This window comes from Typopeltis vanoorti, chromosome 24 (genome assembly GCF_054136105.1).
Source record: "Typopeltis vanoorti isolate ZY-2024b chromosome 24, IOZ_Tvanoo_1.0, whole genome shotgun sequence".
Lineage (NCBI taxonomy): Eukaryota > Metazoa > Arthropoda > Arachnida > Uropygi > Thelyphonidae > Typopeltis > Typopeltis vanoorti.
The window spans coordinates 59920060-59938318 of NC_143572.1; the positions used below are offsets into that span (position 1 = coordinate 59920060).

Consider the following 18259-nt stretch of genomic DNA (forward strand, 5'->3'; position numbering starts at 1 on the left):
CTACACACTCTAATGAACAGATGGACGAGTGTGGATGTGAAGAATGCCCGGTGAATGCCTTCTACCAGAGTGTGTATCCCCAACTATGAAATTCAGAGGTGGCAGTGATGGTATGGTTCTGTTTTTCTTGGTTTGACCTTGGACCTCTGTTTGTGGCGCCACAAAAATTTAACTCTGAGAGGTATCTGAACATTCTTGAACTGACCATTATCACTTTCAGCAAGACAATGCCCCATATCATAAGGCTGCTGTTGTAACTTAATGGTTTATGGACATGAACTTGACCACACTTGACTTGCCTCCATAGAGCCCTGATCTCAACCCTATTGAACATCTGTGGGATGAACTGGAGAATCAGTTGAGGTCAAGAAATTTTCATCCTATAACAGTCTGGTATCTTATTACATGATTACAGGAAGAATGGTCCAAAATTCCCATTGATCACTCTCATATGCTTGTGGAAAGTATGCCCCATGGGATTGCTGCAGTCATCGCAACAAAAGGAGGTCCTACAGCCTTATTAAGGTGGGTGCTATGGCTGTTTGTTCCTCACAGTATGGTGTCTGCTGACTTGCAGTGTAGTGTGAATTTCCTTTATCATATCATTATGCCTATAAGACTTTTGTTATTACTTTTCTGTGGTCTGCTGTAGTGAGAATCAACTATTAAATGCTCTCTCTTCAAATCCCCCATAGATTTCATATTTGCAACATTATTGCAAGCATTTCACTATTCTATCCTCCAAACCTGTTAGTATCTTAAAGATTTGTTCTTTCAGTTGTGATGATATTGTGAAGTCTTCTTCTTCAGTAAGAACTGAATTTTGTAAAATGGTATTTCTGAGTGAAGAGGATGAAGCATTAGTCATTGGAAAGAAATGACTTTTCCTCTGCAAGAAACTCTCATGCAGGAAAAAACAAAGTGCTTCTTATGAGCTCTTTGTAAAGAACCCAATATCCAGTGTGCTTCTTTTCAGGTCATTTTCATTACACGTCTATCTACAGATGATACAGAATATTTAAATTGAAATTTTAGACCCTTAGGAATAAATTCATAATGCACAATTCCTTTTTTTTTTTTTCGTTTTTTTTTTTTTTTTTTTTTTTTTTTTTTTTTTTTTTTTTTTTTGTTTATTAGGCATATGTATTCACAAGGATAAATAAATTTTTATTGCAAATATTTCAACTAGAAACCATCTGACCATCATTAGTGCATTGGCATGATCACAAGGTGAAGCTAGAACAAAGAATGTTAATCCTATGTACAGATCTGAGCTACATGCCCTTTTATCTGCTTACCTTTTTTATCCAAAATCAACAGCCTCCACTCATGCGTCAACTTCACCATGGAAAAAGAAAAAGATGAAATCAGCCATCCTGGATGTCCTCCTTTTCCATACGACATTACGAATACTTGCTATATATGTTCACCATAAACATATTTTCAAGCTGCTACATACAAGATTCAGGGCATCATCCATCTCAAAAAAAAATATGTATCTTTGAATTTTTGCTCCATAGTGCATGTGGTATCTGCTCCATTTCTCAAGCTTTCCAATAAGAATTGAACACCATCAAATGCATCATACTGCAGAATGTCTTCACCTTAAGGAAGTTTAAACCCACCCTGGACACTTACAAACCTATCCCCAATAACCCTAAACCTGTATGGCGATTCCCTATTCCATACATCTCAGGCATGTTAGAGATGATGGCAAAGATCCTGAAAAGATACAATATAGTTCCTGCATTTTTCCCTATCAATAAAATCTCCTCTTGGTTACCATTCATGTAGGATAAACAGCCCCTCTCTCCCTCTTTGGTGTTTACTAGGTTCAGAGTAATATGCCCTGTATGTCCAAAGTAAGAGCACTTCTGCTCTTACTTTGGACATACAGGATGTTCTGTTGAAAAACGACTACAGTAACATCATTCTTATACCAATAACAGTAAACCTGAAAAATATGGCCTTGCTTAGCATTGGAGTGAACACTTACTATGATATCCTCTGATCCAAACTTGCCTTTTGCATCAATGTGGGTTTAGGTTTGAATGGTTATTTAAAGTGAGTGCTGAAACACTTCTACACCACCCTAAATTAAATCAGAATGACTGCCTCTGTATTGCCAAGGTTTGGGAGAATCTCATCTTCATAAATGGCAAGCAATAGTGTGTTCCCCCCCCCTTTTTTTTTTTAATATAATGCTCTGTCATTCAACTGATTATATAAATTTTGTTAATTTTTCTTTCAAATCATTAGTAAGATTACAGTTGGCTTTAATTGTAATCTTATTTTATTCTGTAACCATCCTTTAGGTGGTACATGACTCATATCTGCAAATCAGATCCAATTCCATTGTCATGGTTCAGCAACTGGTATTATCACTTTTTGAGCATGGAATTTGATCGGTTGTATCTGATCATTCTTTCCTTTTCAGAAGCAAGTTTTAACATTTCAAAAGTTTCTGTGGGTGGCCTTGATGTATATGCTGTTCTTTGAAATCTACATTTTGTTTTTAACAGAATCACAAGAGAAGGGACTTATGATGGTCTCAAAAGCAATTTTCACTGTTTTCTGTTACACTCAGACCTTGTAAGAGACTTACGACCACTCATACAACAGCTTTCCCGTTGTTATTATTTTTTTTTAAAAAAAAAGCCATTAACATGTTCATTCCATATTTATTTAGTGCTACGATAAAACTTCTAATGTACTTTTGTTTGGCTAGGAGTTGTGCAGCAGTATGTCTGCAGAAAAAAAATTGTTGATTGGGAGGTGCAGTATGATTTTGTTGGAGAGGATTGTTTTTTACTTTAGAGGGCTGCTTTAATTCCAGTACTCAGTTTCACTGCCATGGAGCCAAATGCTGAAAATATCATCAACATATCTGAACCAGACTTTGGGCTGTAGGCTGACAGAATCTAGAGTCCGTTGCTCGACGTCTTCCATGTAAAAGTTATCTATTGGGGGGGGGGGGGGGTGAGAAGTCCATTGCCATACCTTCTTTTTGTAAGTAAAAATTATTTTGCCATGCGAAATACCTGATGTGGAGTACATTGGCATAGAGGGCTGTGATATCTGGTGGAAATATTCTGTAGGAGAAGAATAGTATCATTGATTGGGACATTAGTGAAAAAGGGAAGCTGACTAATAAATCTTTGTCGTTGAGTGTGATGTTTTTAATTTTGTTGTACAAATGTTATAAAAAATATGTCCTAAGTAATCAGAAATAATGCAAAAAAAAGGCAAACTTGAACTATAACATTACTGAAAACAAACAATGTAGAAACTGGTACAATATAAACTGTGGGGAATTTGGCACGAGTTAGCCGTTGGTCAACATTGTGTGGACCTGTTCCAGGCTACCTTGGACGCAGTCTAATGGATTAGAGACAATCTGAACTTAAATTTGTGATTTTTAGTATGTAGTTTTAGTATATATATATATTCATTTTTTCTGTTTTTATCTTTCTATTTGCACAAATCCAATCCATACAAAATGTAATGTATCATTGTGTGCAAAAAGGGAAAAACTATCTTTCCTAGGTGTTTTAACCGCATTGCCGTCAATATGAATAAAATACATCACTCCTCTACACTTTATATCCATCATATATTTCAATTTTATTTATTTATTTATTCATATGGAGTTTCCTCCCTTTTCTCCCCCGTCCCTGTTGGGGCGAGTTGAGCCCCCTCATGGTGGGTTAAGTATTTGTGGCTGTAGATCCGTGTGTTCACGGGGCCGGTTTGCCTGTTTGCGAGATGAAAAACCCCAGATAAACTGGGGAGGGGGGGAACCCTGCTGTCCACGCCCAAGACCGGCTAACTTGGCTATCGCTGAGGAAGATCCTTAAGCTCCTTACATCAGCAACAGGAATCGAACCCAGGACACTCCTTCCTCAGGCATATGGTTGTGAAGCGCAAGCCACTAGGCTAACCGCACGGATATATATTTCAATGTAATATCAATGGTATATATACGTCTTGGCCAGTTGGGTGGTTAATTAGCAAAAAATATCAAAAAGGGCTTTTCACTTGGTATATCATAAGCTTACTCATACAGGTTGTTACCTGCACTCATTTTCTTTCCACCATGTCTCATAAAAACTAGGTATTATACATAGATTCAAAAAAGGATAGTTTCTATCATAAAAGATGAAGAAAAATTTAATGCTACAAACTCTTCTCTAATGACTTGTTCATAATGGATATTCACAGAAACTTGTACACAAATTTGCTATTCTACAATCCTTCTCCACAGCAAAATCTTAGCATTTGCTTCAGGACTTCAGGTTCCATCTCTTAAATTGGTAGACTTTCTATTAAGATTGTTTAGTCTCCTCAAAGCTCATTGTTTTATCACTTTTTTTTTTTGTCTGCTCAGCTGTTTCAGTTATTTAAAAAAACTGTCAGCTGTGCCGTTGTTTATTTATTTTTCCTATTTACTTTATCTCTGTACAGAGATTTTATACTCAGAGTTTTTATTAATTACACTTAGGTTTAATTGCAATTAGTGCAATGACTTTTAACTATTTCTTTTAGAATCTGGAAAATTATTTGCTTGAGACCAAATAAAAAATTATATACATTTAATGAAACTGAAACAATATATACATTTTAAATAAAATTACATAACTACAAAACTAACTGGATCCATGGCCTTCTAAAATAAATCTACACTTTAGAGATTTTCTTATCATAAAATATTAAAATCATTCATTCTCTGGCTCATTCTATTATTGGATTGTTTGACATATACTTAATCACGTCTACCAGACTAAACACCTTGTTTTCACAATAACAAAATGTTCATCAGAGTCAGTTTCTTTGTTAGGCCCTTTCAGAAAATATAAAATTTTTTTCTTCTTTTCCATGGGATCCTTTTTTATCTCCCTTATATAGCATACAATAATTATTCCTCCTGTCTCACTGAAGTATAAATATTCTTACCTCTTGCAGTTCTATTTGAAACACAATTTACTAATTTTTGTACCAGAGAAAGAAGTTTCTTCTACTACTTTATAAACAACATATTTAAGTTGAGCTCTTCATGTTTAAGCCACTTGACAGTTTCAAATTTCACCAATTGCTTTTTGCATAGTAATTCGGTGTCCTTAAGACAGACGGCGAAACTTTTCATTTAGCATTTCTTCGAAATAAAATGTCTACTTAATCTCCTTTTCTTTGCTATTATTTGCTATTCACTTGTTGACAGTCTTACCAATGCAGTCAAAGGAGTCACCTTGTTACGATTACCTTTTTGGAATTCACTATTAATATACATTACGACCGTCAAGTTTACTTAAAAACTTTCCCAAAACAGAATTCTCTGATCTGCATTCTTAAACTTCCATTCTCTCCCTACTTGTTTTTTTTTTTTTTTTTTTTTTTTTTTTTTTTTTTTTTTTCCCCTGGATACCGAATGGTCTCTGTCAGCTGTCAATCACCCATCAATCAAATTCTTCTTGGTGATCATGCACACTCCATGTAAATGGCAAGCGAAAGGTTATGTATAATGGGCTGTCTCTATTAGCGTAACGAGAATGTCTTTACAAAGCACAACAAATGTTTCAACACACTTAACAATTTTAAATTACAATAAAAAAAATTGAAAATAACACAACTATCAGAATCTAATAAGTACATCAAAATTTCAAATGCTTTGCATTTCATTTTGACAGACAATAATGATATTAATAATGGGGGCACATTGCAAGTGCCGATATACTTGTTACGAAACCAAAAACTAATAATATACAGTAGAATTTGGTTATAACGATCACGGTTACAGCGAATTCACATTTATAACGAATAATTTTGAAGATATATTTGAATTACATTTGATTTAATGCATGTATTTCATGTTTATTACAAATTCGTTTCACAGGAATAACGAACGAATAATACACGTTAGTCGTTCCTTTACTGACATTTCGTACGTATGCATTTTCTGGTTGTGGAAAAGTGTCGGGAGTCAAACGGAAAATTATCTCGGTTTCCGAAAAAGTAGAAATTATACGGGAGGTGGAAAGTGGCCAATCAAATCTGACGATAGCAAAGAAGTATGGTTTGTCCCCATCTACAATATCAACAATTTGGAAGAATCGCAAGTTGACTCTGAAAGCTTTTGAAAACAATTTATCGAAGTGTAAAAAACTTAAAAAGTGTAATAAAAGTGACATTGATGAGGCACTTCTTTCGTGGTTTAAAGTGCAAAGAACCGCTGGCTTACCTATTAGCAGACCAATTTGCTGTTCAACTTGGTTATAGCGATTTTAAATGCAACAATGGGTGGATTGGTCACTTTAAGAACAGAAACAATATTGTCTACGCAATATTGTTTCTACGTTCAGACAACACATTCAAGCATCTTAGTGGTATAAGGAACAATTTAAAACGTATGAAATATGTGTCTTGTGCAAAGCAAAGCACGCTTGATGATTTTTTATGTAAAAATGTGAAGTTTTAAAAATAAATTTTTGTTCTTTATATGTATGTATGTATGCACATATGTATTTATGTTACCCAATATACCTATGCTGAGAAAAATCTGAAAACATTTTTAATTTGCTCTAATTATGACCTTCTTGGATATAACGAATAACGGTTACTACGAACAAATATATGCGGTCCCGTGGAATTCGTTATAACCGAGTTCTACTGTACTAACATAAACAATTGTAAGATTATTCATAATTTTAAATTACGATTATTTTTACATTCACAGAAACTCATACACAAATTGCTATTCTCTAATCCTCTCCACAGCAATATCTTGCCGTTCACTTCAGTAACTGCAGTTTCCCTCTCTTAAATTTGCAGAATTTCTATCAAGATTGTTAGTCTCCTCTAAGCTCATGACATCAGGGTGGCTTTCAAGCCTATTTTGACTATACAATGTTGATGTCATTCTCCTAAAAACCACAACACTTCTACAAACGTGGGGTTTATAATATTCCATGCTCTTGTGGTCTTTCTTACATAGGCTGGACATAAAAAAGTTTTGAAATATAACAAAGAATACATTGGAGACATCATGAACAACAACAGAGAAGACAACTCAGGCCTAGCTTTTCATTTTTCCCATACACACAACATTGAGTGGAATAAGAGCTAATTTCCTTATATAGAAGACAACTGTACAGCCAACATAAAAGAATCTAATTTGTTTAAAATCTAAATTAATGACTGCCTCTCTCTCTCTCTCTATCTATCTAAGATATAGGAAAGTCTTAATTTAATCACAGATCAGTAATTTTTATCAAGCTAATGAATAATTAATATTGCAATATTTCTTCCTTTATACCATTGCATTGTTTTATCTATAACATCATGTGGCTCTTACTTTTTTCAAATCAATTCATTGTTTGCCTTCTACTCTGTAATTAACTATTGTTGCCGCTAATGATGGCCTATAATATTCAAGCTGAAATATATGGCCTTAAATAAATAGTATTACTTATTCCTTGTGTTTTTAATGTTAATTAAAAAAAAAATATCCTGTGGTCATCTTTTCACAAGGTATACTTAATACCAATCAAGGATTAATCTTGTATGATATTTGGAAATCCCTTATCAGATCTTTCCATACTTCAGACTTCAGCCATCTACCTGCACACAATGCTAAACAGTAGTTAACTCGTTTCACTTCCCATGTTCAATGTGATTTTCTCCAGTATATATTGCTAACTCTTCTACACATAATTTGTTTTTAGTCATGTTCATGTTTCCTTTATTGCATTTATTTCTATGTTGTGGCAAAGCTAGTAGGTTTCATTATCTTTGTAGTCAGTTACAACCAAATAAAATCATGTTTATTTCTAATGAACATTTATTGGTTGAAAGACTCCATACCCAATATGTCCTAAGTAAATTAATTCATTTACTAGAATCATGACTGGAGATCTAGAGAGTATAATTTCAGTATTCTTCTTCTTCTTGGCTTCCCATATTAGGCAATTGTTTGCTGTTACGTTTTCAAGGATTTAAAAAGTCTTCTGCCCATCTCTTCCTGGGTCTTCCTCTTGATCAGTGTCCTTTTGGTTTATATTTCCAAGCATTATTTGGCCATCTGTCCTCATTCATTCTTTCTTTCTACATGGTTTTCCAGTTCTTTCTATAGGTTGTGATGTCTTCTGTTAAGTATGAATAACTGTTTTCCTATTTCTTATCTTGTCTATTCTTATAGGCTGCAAGCAGTGTTAGGAACTTCATTTTTGCATCTTCCACTTGTCTTTTATCTCGTTCTCCCCAAGTCCGTGTTTCACTGCCATATTTCAGAATTGGTTTGGTTATTATTTTATATAATTTTATTTGGGTTGTCCTAGACATCTGTTTATTGAAGTGTCTATTCAAAGTTCCAATGACTGCTAGGAATTTTTGCTTTTTATACACACTGTCAATTTCTCCATTGGGACTTATGTAATTTCCTAGATATTTAAATTTGTTCATTTGTTCTATTACTTTGCTGTGGATGACTAGTTTGCATCTTTTAATTTCTTTACCTTGAAATGCTATTGATTTTGTTTTATTTATTGAGATTTTCATGTCATATTGTTCTATTTGTTTTGTTCAATACATGCACATTTTTCTGTAATTGGTCTTCATTTTCAGCAAAAATAACTTGATTGTCAGCATATAAGGCTAGTTAATTCTTTATTTCCTATTTTAATTCCTATGACTTTGTTTTTCCTCCACTCTCTCTTGAAATTTATATATATATTGAAGAGTATTGATGATAATCCACTTCCTTTAATGAGACCTCTATTGGTTTTAATTTTTTCAGTTGTTTCATTATTAATTTTAATTTTAATATAGCTTTCTTCCATTATATTTCTATTGCTTTTGTGCTTTGAGGTGTATCTTTCAATTCACACGGTATATTGATTAATTTTGTTCTGTTTATTTGATCGTATGCTTTCTCATAATCTAGGAAGGTCATATATGTGTTGGCAGGTTAAATTCTATTCTTTTTTCTATTGTTTGAGTGTAAATGTGGGATCTGTGCAGGATCTTCCTTTCCTAAAGCTGCACTGTTCTTCTCCGATAATTTCCTTGGCCCATTGTGCTAATTTACTTTTAATTATATCTAGGTATATTTTATGGCATGTATTTATTAAGGATATTCCTCTGTAGTTTCCCCAGTCCTTTCTGTTTCCTTTTTTAAATATGTTTATGACTATTGCTGTCTTCCATTCTTGTGGGATGTTTCCTTCTTCCCATATTCTGTTTAGGAATTTAATTAATCATAATTAAAATGGTTTAGAACTGTATTTGTATAGTTCTGAATTTATTCCATCTTCTCTTGTAGCTTTTCTATTTTTTAGTTTTTCCAATATTTTCTTTAGAATCATTTAACTGTATTGGTTCTTCATTTGTTTCTTGATTATTACTTTTTTATTTCAGTTTGATTATTATTGTTTAGAAGCTGGTTGTAGTGATTGGTCCATTCTTTGTGGAGGGGGGGCTTCTAATTGTAGATTATCCTTTGTTTCTTGAGTCATTTTCTTAATGATTTTATAGCTCTTTAGTTGAGGTCCATTTATATCATGTCATGCTCTAATCTTGATACAAATTTTTCCTATTCTTGTCTTCTGATTTTGCTTGTTTCTCTTCTTGTTATTGCTCCGATTCTTTTATATTCTATTTCATTTCCTATGGTTCTGTTGTTTAACCATTTAAGGTACATATTTCTTTTTTCTTTCTTATTAAAGATTCTATTTCTGGGTTCCAGGTTCTGAGTCCTTTCCTTTTTCTTTGCAGTTTTGTTCCTATGGCTTCATATGCTGCTTGTTTTACTATTTGTTTAATGTTTTGCCATTCATTTTCTATATCTGTATCTTTATTTATTTTCTCATGATTTGTAATTAAAGACTTACAAATCATAAGAAGACTTATGATTTGTAAGTCTTCTTTGATATAGTTCTCTGATACCATCTTGCTGTATCGGTTCTATCGTAAATTGCTCCCGCTTTTGTTTTTTTGTGTTCTTGTATTGTTTCTATTTCTCTGGTTTGGGATCTTAATAGTATTGATTAATAAATAATGGTCTGAGTCAATATTGCATCCTCTGTATATTCTGCAATTTCTTACCAACTTCTTTAGTTTTTCACCCACTATTATATAGTCAATGATGCTTTTATATCCTCTGCCTTTCAATGTATATTTATTTATATCTTTATGTTTAGTCTTTCCATTTATTGCTGATCATGATGGCTATACCTGCAGCTGCTCATTTTTTGTTGAGTACTCCACTGTATATTAAACTGGTCCTGAAGTTCTGTAGAGCCTTTTGATTTTTTCTTTGTTTCTGAAATTACTGCTATTTCTATCTGCATTTCTGTTAGGACTTTTTGTATTTCTTCAATCTTGTGATTGATGCCTCTTATGTTTACTGTTCCGATCCATATCTGGTTCATAGTCCTTTTTTTTCCCCAATTCTGTTTCATTATCCGTTTGGACTATGTGGTTTTTATTCCCTTGAAATTTGCAAGTATAAGAATTTGTCAGCTGGACTGGTTACCAACCACCCGCAGCCTAGTCTGGTGATAGAGCCTGTCATCTTAGGGCCTCCAGATATGCCTGCTTTGGTCCTGGACTGCTTATTGGGTATATTGCTAAATTTTATAAGTGGTCTGTAGTTGTAGTACCCTAATGGTTCTTTCTTTGTTGCATTCGAAACTGGTATTGTCAAAAATAGTTTTAATTAATAAAAGTAATTTTGTTTAATTAATTAATAATGGTTGTGTCATTGAGGATTATGGCACTTAATCATTATTAATAATGCTATAAATTAAAATCAGCAGTTAATTTTTTAATGTTTTATTAATACCATCAAAAGTGAAAAACACGGTTTATGTTATTGCTCTGATTCTTTTATTTTCTATTTCATTTCCTATGGTTCTGTCGTTTAACCATTTAAGGTACATATTTCTTAAGTATATCTATCTATCTATCCCAATGGCTTTAACAGGCCTTTAAGGCCCACAACCTTCCAAGCGTGCTTGGATTTCGTAACCGAAATACGAGAATAGAATGGTCACTCCTATGCCTCAAGGTATTCTTGGCTGTATCCCTGTGTGTTCACGGGGCCGGTTTGGCTGCTTGCAGGATGAAAAACACCAGATAAACTGGCGGAAAAAACCCTACTGCCCATGCCCAAGACCGGCTAACTTGGCTATGGATCTTCCTCAGCCATAGCCAAGTTAGCCGGTCTTCAGCTCCTCACGTCTCCGACGAGAATCGAACCTAGGACACTCCTTCCCCAGGCATATGGTTGCGAAGTGCAAAGCCACTAGGCTAACCGCGCGGACTTTCTTAAGTATAGACTCTGGGAAAAAACCCCATGTTACTCCTCTTAAATTTATTATTATAAATTTGGCTATTATAGCCTGTTTTTGTTTAGGAGTGACCCTTATTTAAATACAATTGGCTATCAATACTCAAGGGGTATATATATTTAGGGCATTATTGGTGAGTATAGAAGGCAATTAAGGTAGAAATTTGTACATATTTCTTTTTTCTTTCTTATTAAAGATTCTATTTCTGGGTTCCAGATTCTGAGTCCTTTTTTCTTTTCAGTTTTGTTCCTATGGCTTCTAAGTGGTTCCTAAGTAGTTAATTTTTTAATGTTTTATTAATACCATCAAAAGTGAAAAACATGGCAACTCTTGTTTTTCACTTAAGATAGTATCAATAAAATCAAAATATTGATTTACCACCTCTCAAAAAATATTTCTGTCAGTGTTACTTCTATACATACTACTTAATTTATCAAAATATTGTTTTCTTAAACTGATGTAATTTTATATTTGATTAATATAACTGAAATTTTTTAAAGAATAAACAGCAAAATGCTTTGTGATAAATAGTTTCTTTGATAATTTTGCCCTCTCTTAAGTACGTTGCTTATCCTCAAGCTCATAAAAGAAAAGTAGAAAGATTTGCCGATCTTTATATATTTTGTCCATGTCTTTTCATTCAGATAGGTTATGTAGTCTGTTAAAGATAAAGCTTCAATTGATGCACAGTCTTCACTGCTTCCACACAATTTTACATTTTTAGGGCCTTGTTGTGGCCTTCATTCACTTGTATTGTCTCCTGAATTAAAAGGAACACATCTAACAAAAGTTAATAAAATATATTTTTTTAAAGCTTTCTGCTCTATAATTTTCATATTCTGCTTTGTAATGGTGCTACTGAAAAAAAAAAAGAAAAAACTTCAAATCAAAACCATGAGGAAACTTGCAAATATATATTGATTTATATCAAAGCGCTTAGTTTTTCACTGAAAATTAAAGTGTAGCTTATGGATACTGTGTAAAAGGTGTTTGTTACATTTAAAATAATTTTGCGAATTTATCTAAAAAGCATTATTGACACAAAAGCAATAAGAGGAGCTAAGTTGTTTCAGCATGTAGAAGCACATCTGTAATGTATTATGACATATGTTGATACTACATGTGTGGGTATGGAATTTATTATTATCACCCCATGTGATCTATCAATACCATTTTCTAGAATTTATTCATACTTCCAAAGGAAGCCATTCCAATCAGGCACTACTCTCTGAGAGAAAACCTACCTCTTATCTCTTCCTTGACTGCATTTATTCTCAACTTCTGTGAATACCCTCCTCTCTCCCTCCCATCCTCCATAAAATGAAATCCATCTGCTGTTATCCTGTGTGATCTTTTCAGAAATTTGTACCATCACCCTTCTTTCTCCTGTTTGCTAGTGTCTGCAGTCCACACTTGCTCAATCCATCCTCATAAGCTGCTTTCATAGCACTCTCCTTTGCATCCTCTTCACTGTATCTGCATCGCCTCAGAAACCAGATATCTGCACAATAGTTGCAGGTGATGTCATATCTAGGTTCTTGTAAAGAGGGAAAATGGCTTATCCTTATGTCAATGATTGTTTCAGCATTGCAGTTATCCTCTTAGTTGTATTTGCATTCTTTGCTATATGATCTCAGAACTTCAACATCCAGTATAATAAAACTCTAAGATCCTTAACCTGCTTAGTTTCTTCTAACATAATCCTGTCAGTATAATATATTGCCTTTGGCAATTAGAAGAACGATAAAACATTGCGCCCTTTGATTGGAAAAGACCTGGGTTCGATTCTCATCTTGATGAGAGGAATCTTTAAGGAACACTGCCAGTGTTGGTAACGGGTAGTAGACGGTGGTGGTGGTAGTATTGTGTGTAGGTAGAGAATTAAGTAGGGCAGATGGAGAGATATGCATAGCAGAGTGGAGTGTCCTCCCATGATGAGTCCATGGAATCCTTGGAGGTGTCACGTAATAATAATAATATACCATTGGATATACCAACAGCCATTTTCACTAGTCCACATTTCCAGCCTATTCAAATCATTCTGCAAGTATCTCTCATCAGATCCTCCCTAGTGTCATTAAAGATTGAATAACAGTGGACCAAGGACTGATCCCTGTGGTACACCACTTTTTTGATATCTGTCAGGCAGTAATCCTCTTATCCAAGCTGACTGTTTATAATCCAATCCCATATCCTCCAGCTTATACAACAGTGGTCCATGCTGTGTATGTCAAAAGCAGTAGCAAAGTTCAAAAGTATTGTGTTGTATCCATTCCCCTTGTCTGACTCAATTGTACATTATTATAAAATGCAAGCAAGTTATCCAGATATTGACCTTTCCTGTGAACTCATGCTGTTTATTGCAAAAAATAAATTCTCTATCAACTCATTTCTGTTTTTAAGCTGTTACCAACTTTATCACAATCTGCTCAGTCACTCCCAAAATAATGATAGGTCAATAGTTGACATATCAAGCTTTGCTACCCTTGTACAGTGGGATTATCATACATTCTTTCCACTCCTGTGGAATTGTCCCTATGCTGAGACTCCAGTTATACTGCAAATCAAAGACATAACCAAATTAGTTGACCACTCTTTTAGCCCTGCTGATATCCCATCAGCCCCTATTGCCAAATTTTTATTCAATGTATGCAACAGCTCTAGTACCTCCTCATATACCCGAGTTTCTTCAGTCATTGTAGAGGTGGCATTGCGCTCCATGTTACATACATCAGGCTGATAGATCTTAGCAAAATAAGCACTCGTTAGTTCTACAATCTCGTCTGCATCAGCCAACTGCATGCCATCTACATTCAGTAGCAAGCACTACATCTGTATTGAAATCCATCAACATTTTCATGAGTTCAAGTGACAGTACCGTCTAAACAGTAGACATTAAACAAATATGCCTCTGCAACTTGCTCACATCAGTCTCAATTTGCCTACAATCAGTAGCAAATTACCAACTTTATCACAATCTGCATATTTGTGCAGATTGTGATAAAGTATGTCAAGTTGGAATGGGTTAGAGGGTTCCCAAACTTTCTCAGTTCACTATGCCCTTAGTGTCTTGGTAATTTTTTCATGGTGTCCCTAGGCTTTTCACACTTTGAGTCTCTGTCTACCACTTTGTATGATGCTTGCTTGCTTGGATTAAAGGATTACTTGGTATTGATGTTTAAAAAAGATACTTGTTTAAAAAAAAGTATCTTTTTTGTCCTTTTGATTTTAGACTGTGCACCATGGCACACAGCGGAACCATTGGGTTAAAGTAATATTGGAGTGGAGACCTTGGAGAAATTAATAAATAAAATAAGTGACAAGAGTACAATTTATCATATAATTCTTTTTCGTAGTTTGTTCAAAAATTATTTACTGTAAATCAGAAATTTTGAAAGCTAAAATTTTGTATATGGGCAGTTACTAGGAACAGTGTGCACAAGCACCACTTAAAGGAAATATTTCTGGCAACAACACCTGTATTTGTTTAATACGTGTTAAAAACTCTGTCCACTTTAAAGCCAGTACAGGAAACCTCACACTCCAACATGCTGACATAATGGTCAGTTTTGATGTCTCCTCTATATTTACCAACATTCCTCTTAAGGACACCTTAGACCTTATCCAAGTACAATTTACTCCCAGTATCCTGCCAAAGAAATAGCCTGAATTCATGGTGAACTCAGACTATTTTTTTTTTTTTTTTGGAAAGGAAAATTCTACATACAGGGGGAACAGCCTTGAGGTCTCCACTTTCTCCCCCATCCCACTCCCTTCAAACCACCATCTCATGGAAATCTTTAAGAAAAAACCTTGACCTCTATCCTACACACCTACAGTTTGACTATGCTATGTTGATGATGTGTTCTCTATTTGGCCACAAGACTCTAAGATTCTTAACACCTTCCTAACACATTTTAATACCCAGCACTTCAGAATCCAATTCAAATATACATTCCCCACACCTGAACTGCCATCCTCTATCTAAACCCTGGTTCTCCAAAAGATGTGCCAAGGCTGTACAAATGAAAAATCAGGCATACACACAACTAGCTTAAATCAAGAACTCCATCCTCCTTCAATGCCTATACTGAAGCCCAAAACAGATGCAAGAAAATTATCAAAGCTTCTAAAACAGAATTTGAAACGGTAAAAAGCAGGAAGCTTGCAGCCTGTCCAAATGCCAGCCATGCCTTTTGGTCTCTCACCAAGGCAATTGATAACTTTTATCCTACACTAATTCCACCCCTATCATACCCAGATGACTCAATTGCAACATCACCCACAGAAAAAGCTAACCTCCTGGCTTCACACTTTGCCTCTGATGCACACATAACTCATAATGGCAAATGCCCTCCAGTTATTCCAACTGCCCAACATACAGTGCCCCTGGTATCCTTTTTTGCCAAAAAGAGATCATAAACCTGTTGTCTAAATTAGACATAAAAAAGTCTCCTGGCTCTGATGGCATTCCTCCAATTGTCCTGAAGATCTGTGTACCAGAACTGACTCCTATCCTATGCCGTCTGTACATACTCTCTTACTCCACTGGTATATATCCCAAAGCCTGGAAACTACTTGCCTGTATTCAACCTGTTCCTAAAAAAGGGTGACAAATGGCTGCCATCTCAACTCCTGTTTTACCTTGAAGGTACCCAGCTATTAAGCGACCACCGGTACGGATTCTGTCGATGCTGATCAACAGGAGATCTACTCTCATTCATCACCCATCGCTGGATAAATGCCATGGAGAAATTTGGCGAACCCAAGTAGTTGCACTTGATATCTCTCAAGTCTTTGATGGGGAGATCTGGCACAAAGGCTTACTAAGCAAACTCCAATCATTTGGACTGTCTCAGGACTCCTGCAGATGGATTGCTAGCTTCCTGTCTGGATGCACGCTATGTGTGATGGTAGACTGCTCCCTATCCTCTCATCATCCAACTAATGCTTGGGGTTCCACAAGGTTCAGTTCTCTCGTTAACCCTTTTCCTTCTATATATCAATGACCTACTTCAGTTGACTTCCAACCCAGTACACCGTTTTGCAGAGAACAGCACATTGTACTCCTCCGTTTCATTTGACAAACCCTGCTCTACACAATTCACTTCAACCCACAGAACATCAACCACTACTGCCCTTAATTCTGACCTCCATGGCTCAGATAACCTCGTCATCTTCAACGCTAGTAAAACCCAGTTCTGTCTTCTTTCTCACAAAAAAGAGCATTATTTTTGATAACACTCAAATTCCCAGACAAGATGAGATTTCTCTTCTCGGAATTACCCTGACATCAAGCCTCTTCTGGCATAAACATATCACAACCATTGCATCCTCAGCTTCCAAAAAACTAGGTTTTCTCTTTCGCTCAAGACGTTACTTCACCTCTAAACAGCTGTTAATCTTATACAAATTGCAAATCTGCCCAGCTATCGAATACTGCCCTCACATTTGGAGTGGAGCTCCTAAAAGCTCCCTCAAAATAACAATGTTCTTGACTCGATACAGAGGAGAGCAATTAGACTGATAAATGACCCATCTCTTACCAACTCGCTCCCCTCACTCTCACATAGACGTTTGGTCTCTGCAATTTGTATATTCTATAAATAATTCCATGGGAAATGTTCATCTGAAACAGCATCAATAATTCCCCCACTCTGTACTGCCTAACATCCTTTCACAGCATCCTATCAGCTAGACTTGCAACACTTGCAGGCGCAAACTTGACTTGTTTGTCTGTTTGCTTACGTGGAAAATGGAGTAGAACCAAGTTTAAAATAGCTTGGTATCTTTAACATATATATATATATATATATATATATTCCTTTTTCTTTTGTTTTGAATCTCACTGAGATGATTCTAGAGGAAATAGGTCTTACATCATCTATTGAGATTAGGAGCCATTTTTTAATGATTAGTGCCAACCTTCGTGATGGTTACTTTCCTTCCTGAGTAAAATATGCATGCATTTTTTATGTCAATTTTTCCCCTCACCTGTCCAGTGGGTCTCTCTACAACCTTCACTATTTCCCATTTAAACAGTTCAAGTTGTATCAGTTTTAAATTGCCAGGTTTGTACAATGTTCTGATATTGATAGTTGAAATATTATATATGCAGTTTGCATTCCACATAGCTGCCTTCTCGCCTACTCTATGTGGGCTTGAGTTAGGTGCGTCAGTTCTCCCGTATGCAGTAGCATTATTTTGGCTTCTGTGTGCTGGCCGGCTCATCATTTGTCCATTGCTCTTTCTAAATGTGCCATGAAATTGCTTGGTGATATTGGATCCCACTGTCTAGTACCTCTGCTTGTTCTAAACCATTTTTTCCAACTCCTCACCTGTTCTAACTGCTGCCATTGCATTCTTATAAACAACTTTTAATATGGCTATTAGTTTTCTGTCAATTCCATACAATTCTAGCACTGCTAATATCATTTCTGGTCAATGCTATAAAATGCCTTCTGAAAATCAACAAAGCAAGTATATATGTTTTTGTTTTTTCTCCTAGCTTTCTCTGCTATTAACCCCATTGTATTTCTATCTTTCCTAAATCCTGCTTGCTTGTCTGCAAGGTGCGCTTCCAATTCTGTACTCAATCTTTCTGTCAATATCATCATCACCTTACCAAGGTGACTTGTCAAAGCAGTTGTTCTATAATTTTTACATTCTAGCTTATTTCCTTTCTTGTATAATGTCACTAATATCAATTTCACCCACTCATTTGGTATTTTTCCTTCTTTCCAGACCATATTACATACTTGGTGCATTTCTGTAACCATACGTTTGTCACCATATTTAATAATTTCTCTAGTGATGTTATCATTACCAGGACTCTTGTTGTGTTTTAGTCATCCGGTTGCTTTTTCTACCTCTCCTCTTAAAATGTCCATGTCATACTCATTACCTAGTGATGATAT

The 18259-nt window shown here is 35.2% G+C and overlaps 1 protein-coding gene across 2 annotated transcripts in view; it reads left to right on the forward strand.

Moving 5' to 3' along the window:
* The window catches only part of LOC150093275 (proline-, glutamic acid- and leucine-rich protein 1-like), a 270371-nt gene that overhangs the window by 221402 nt on the left and 30710 nt on the right, over positions 1–18259 (forward strand). The gene's annotated exons all lie outside the window — the stretch shown is intronic.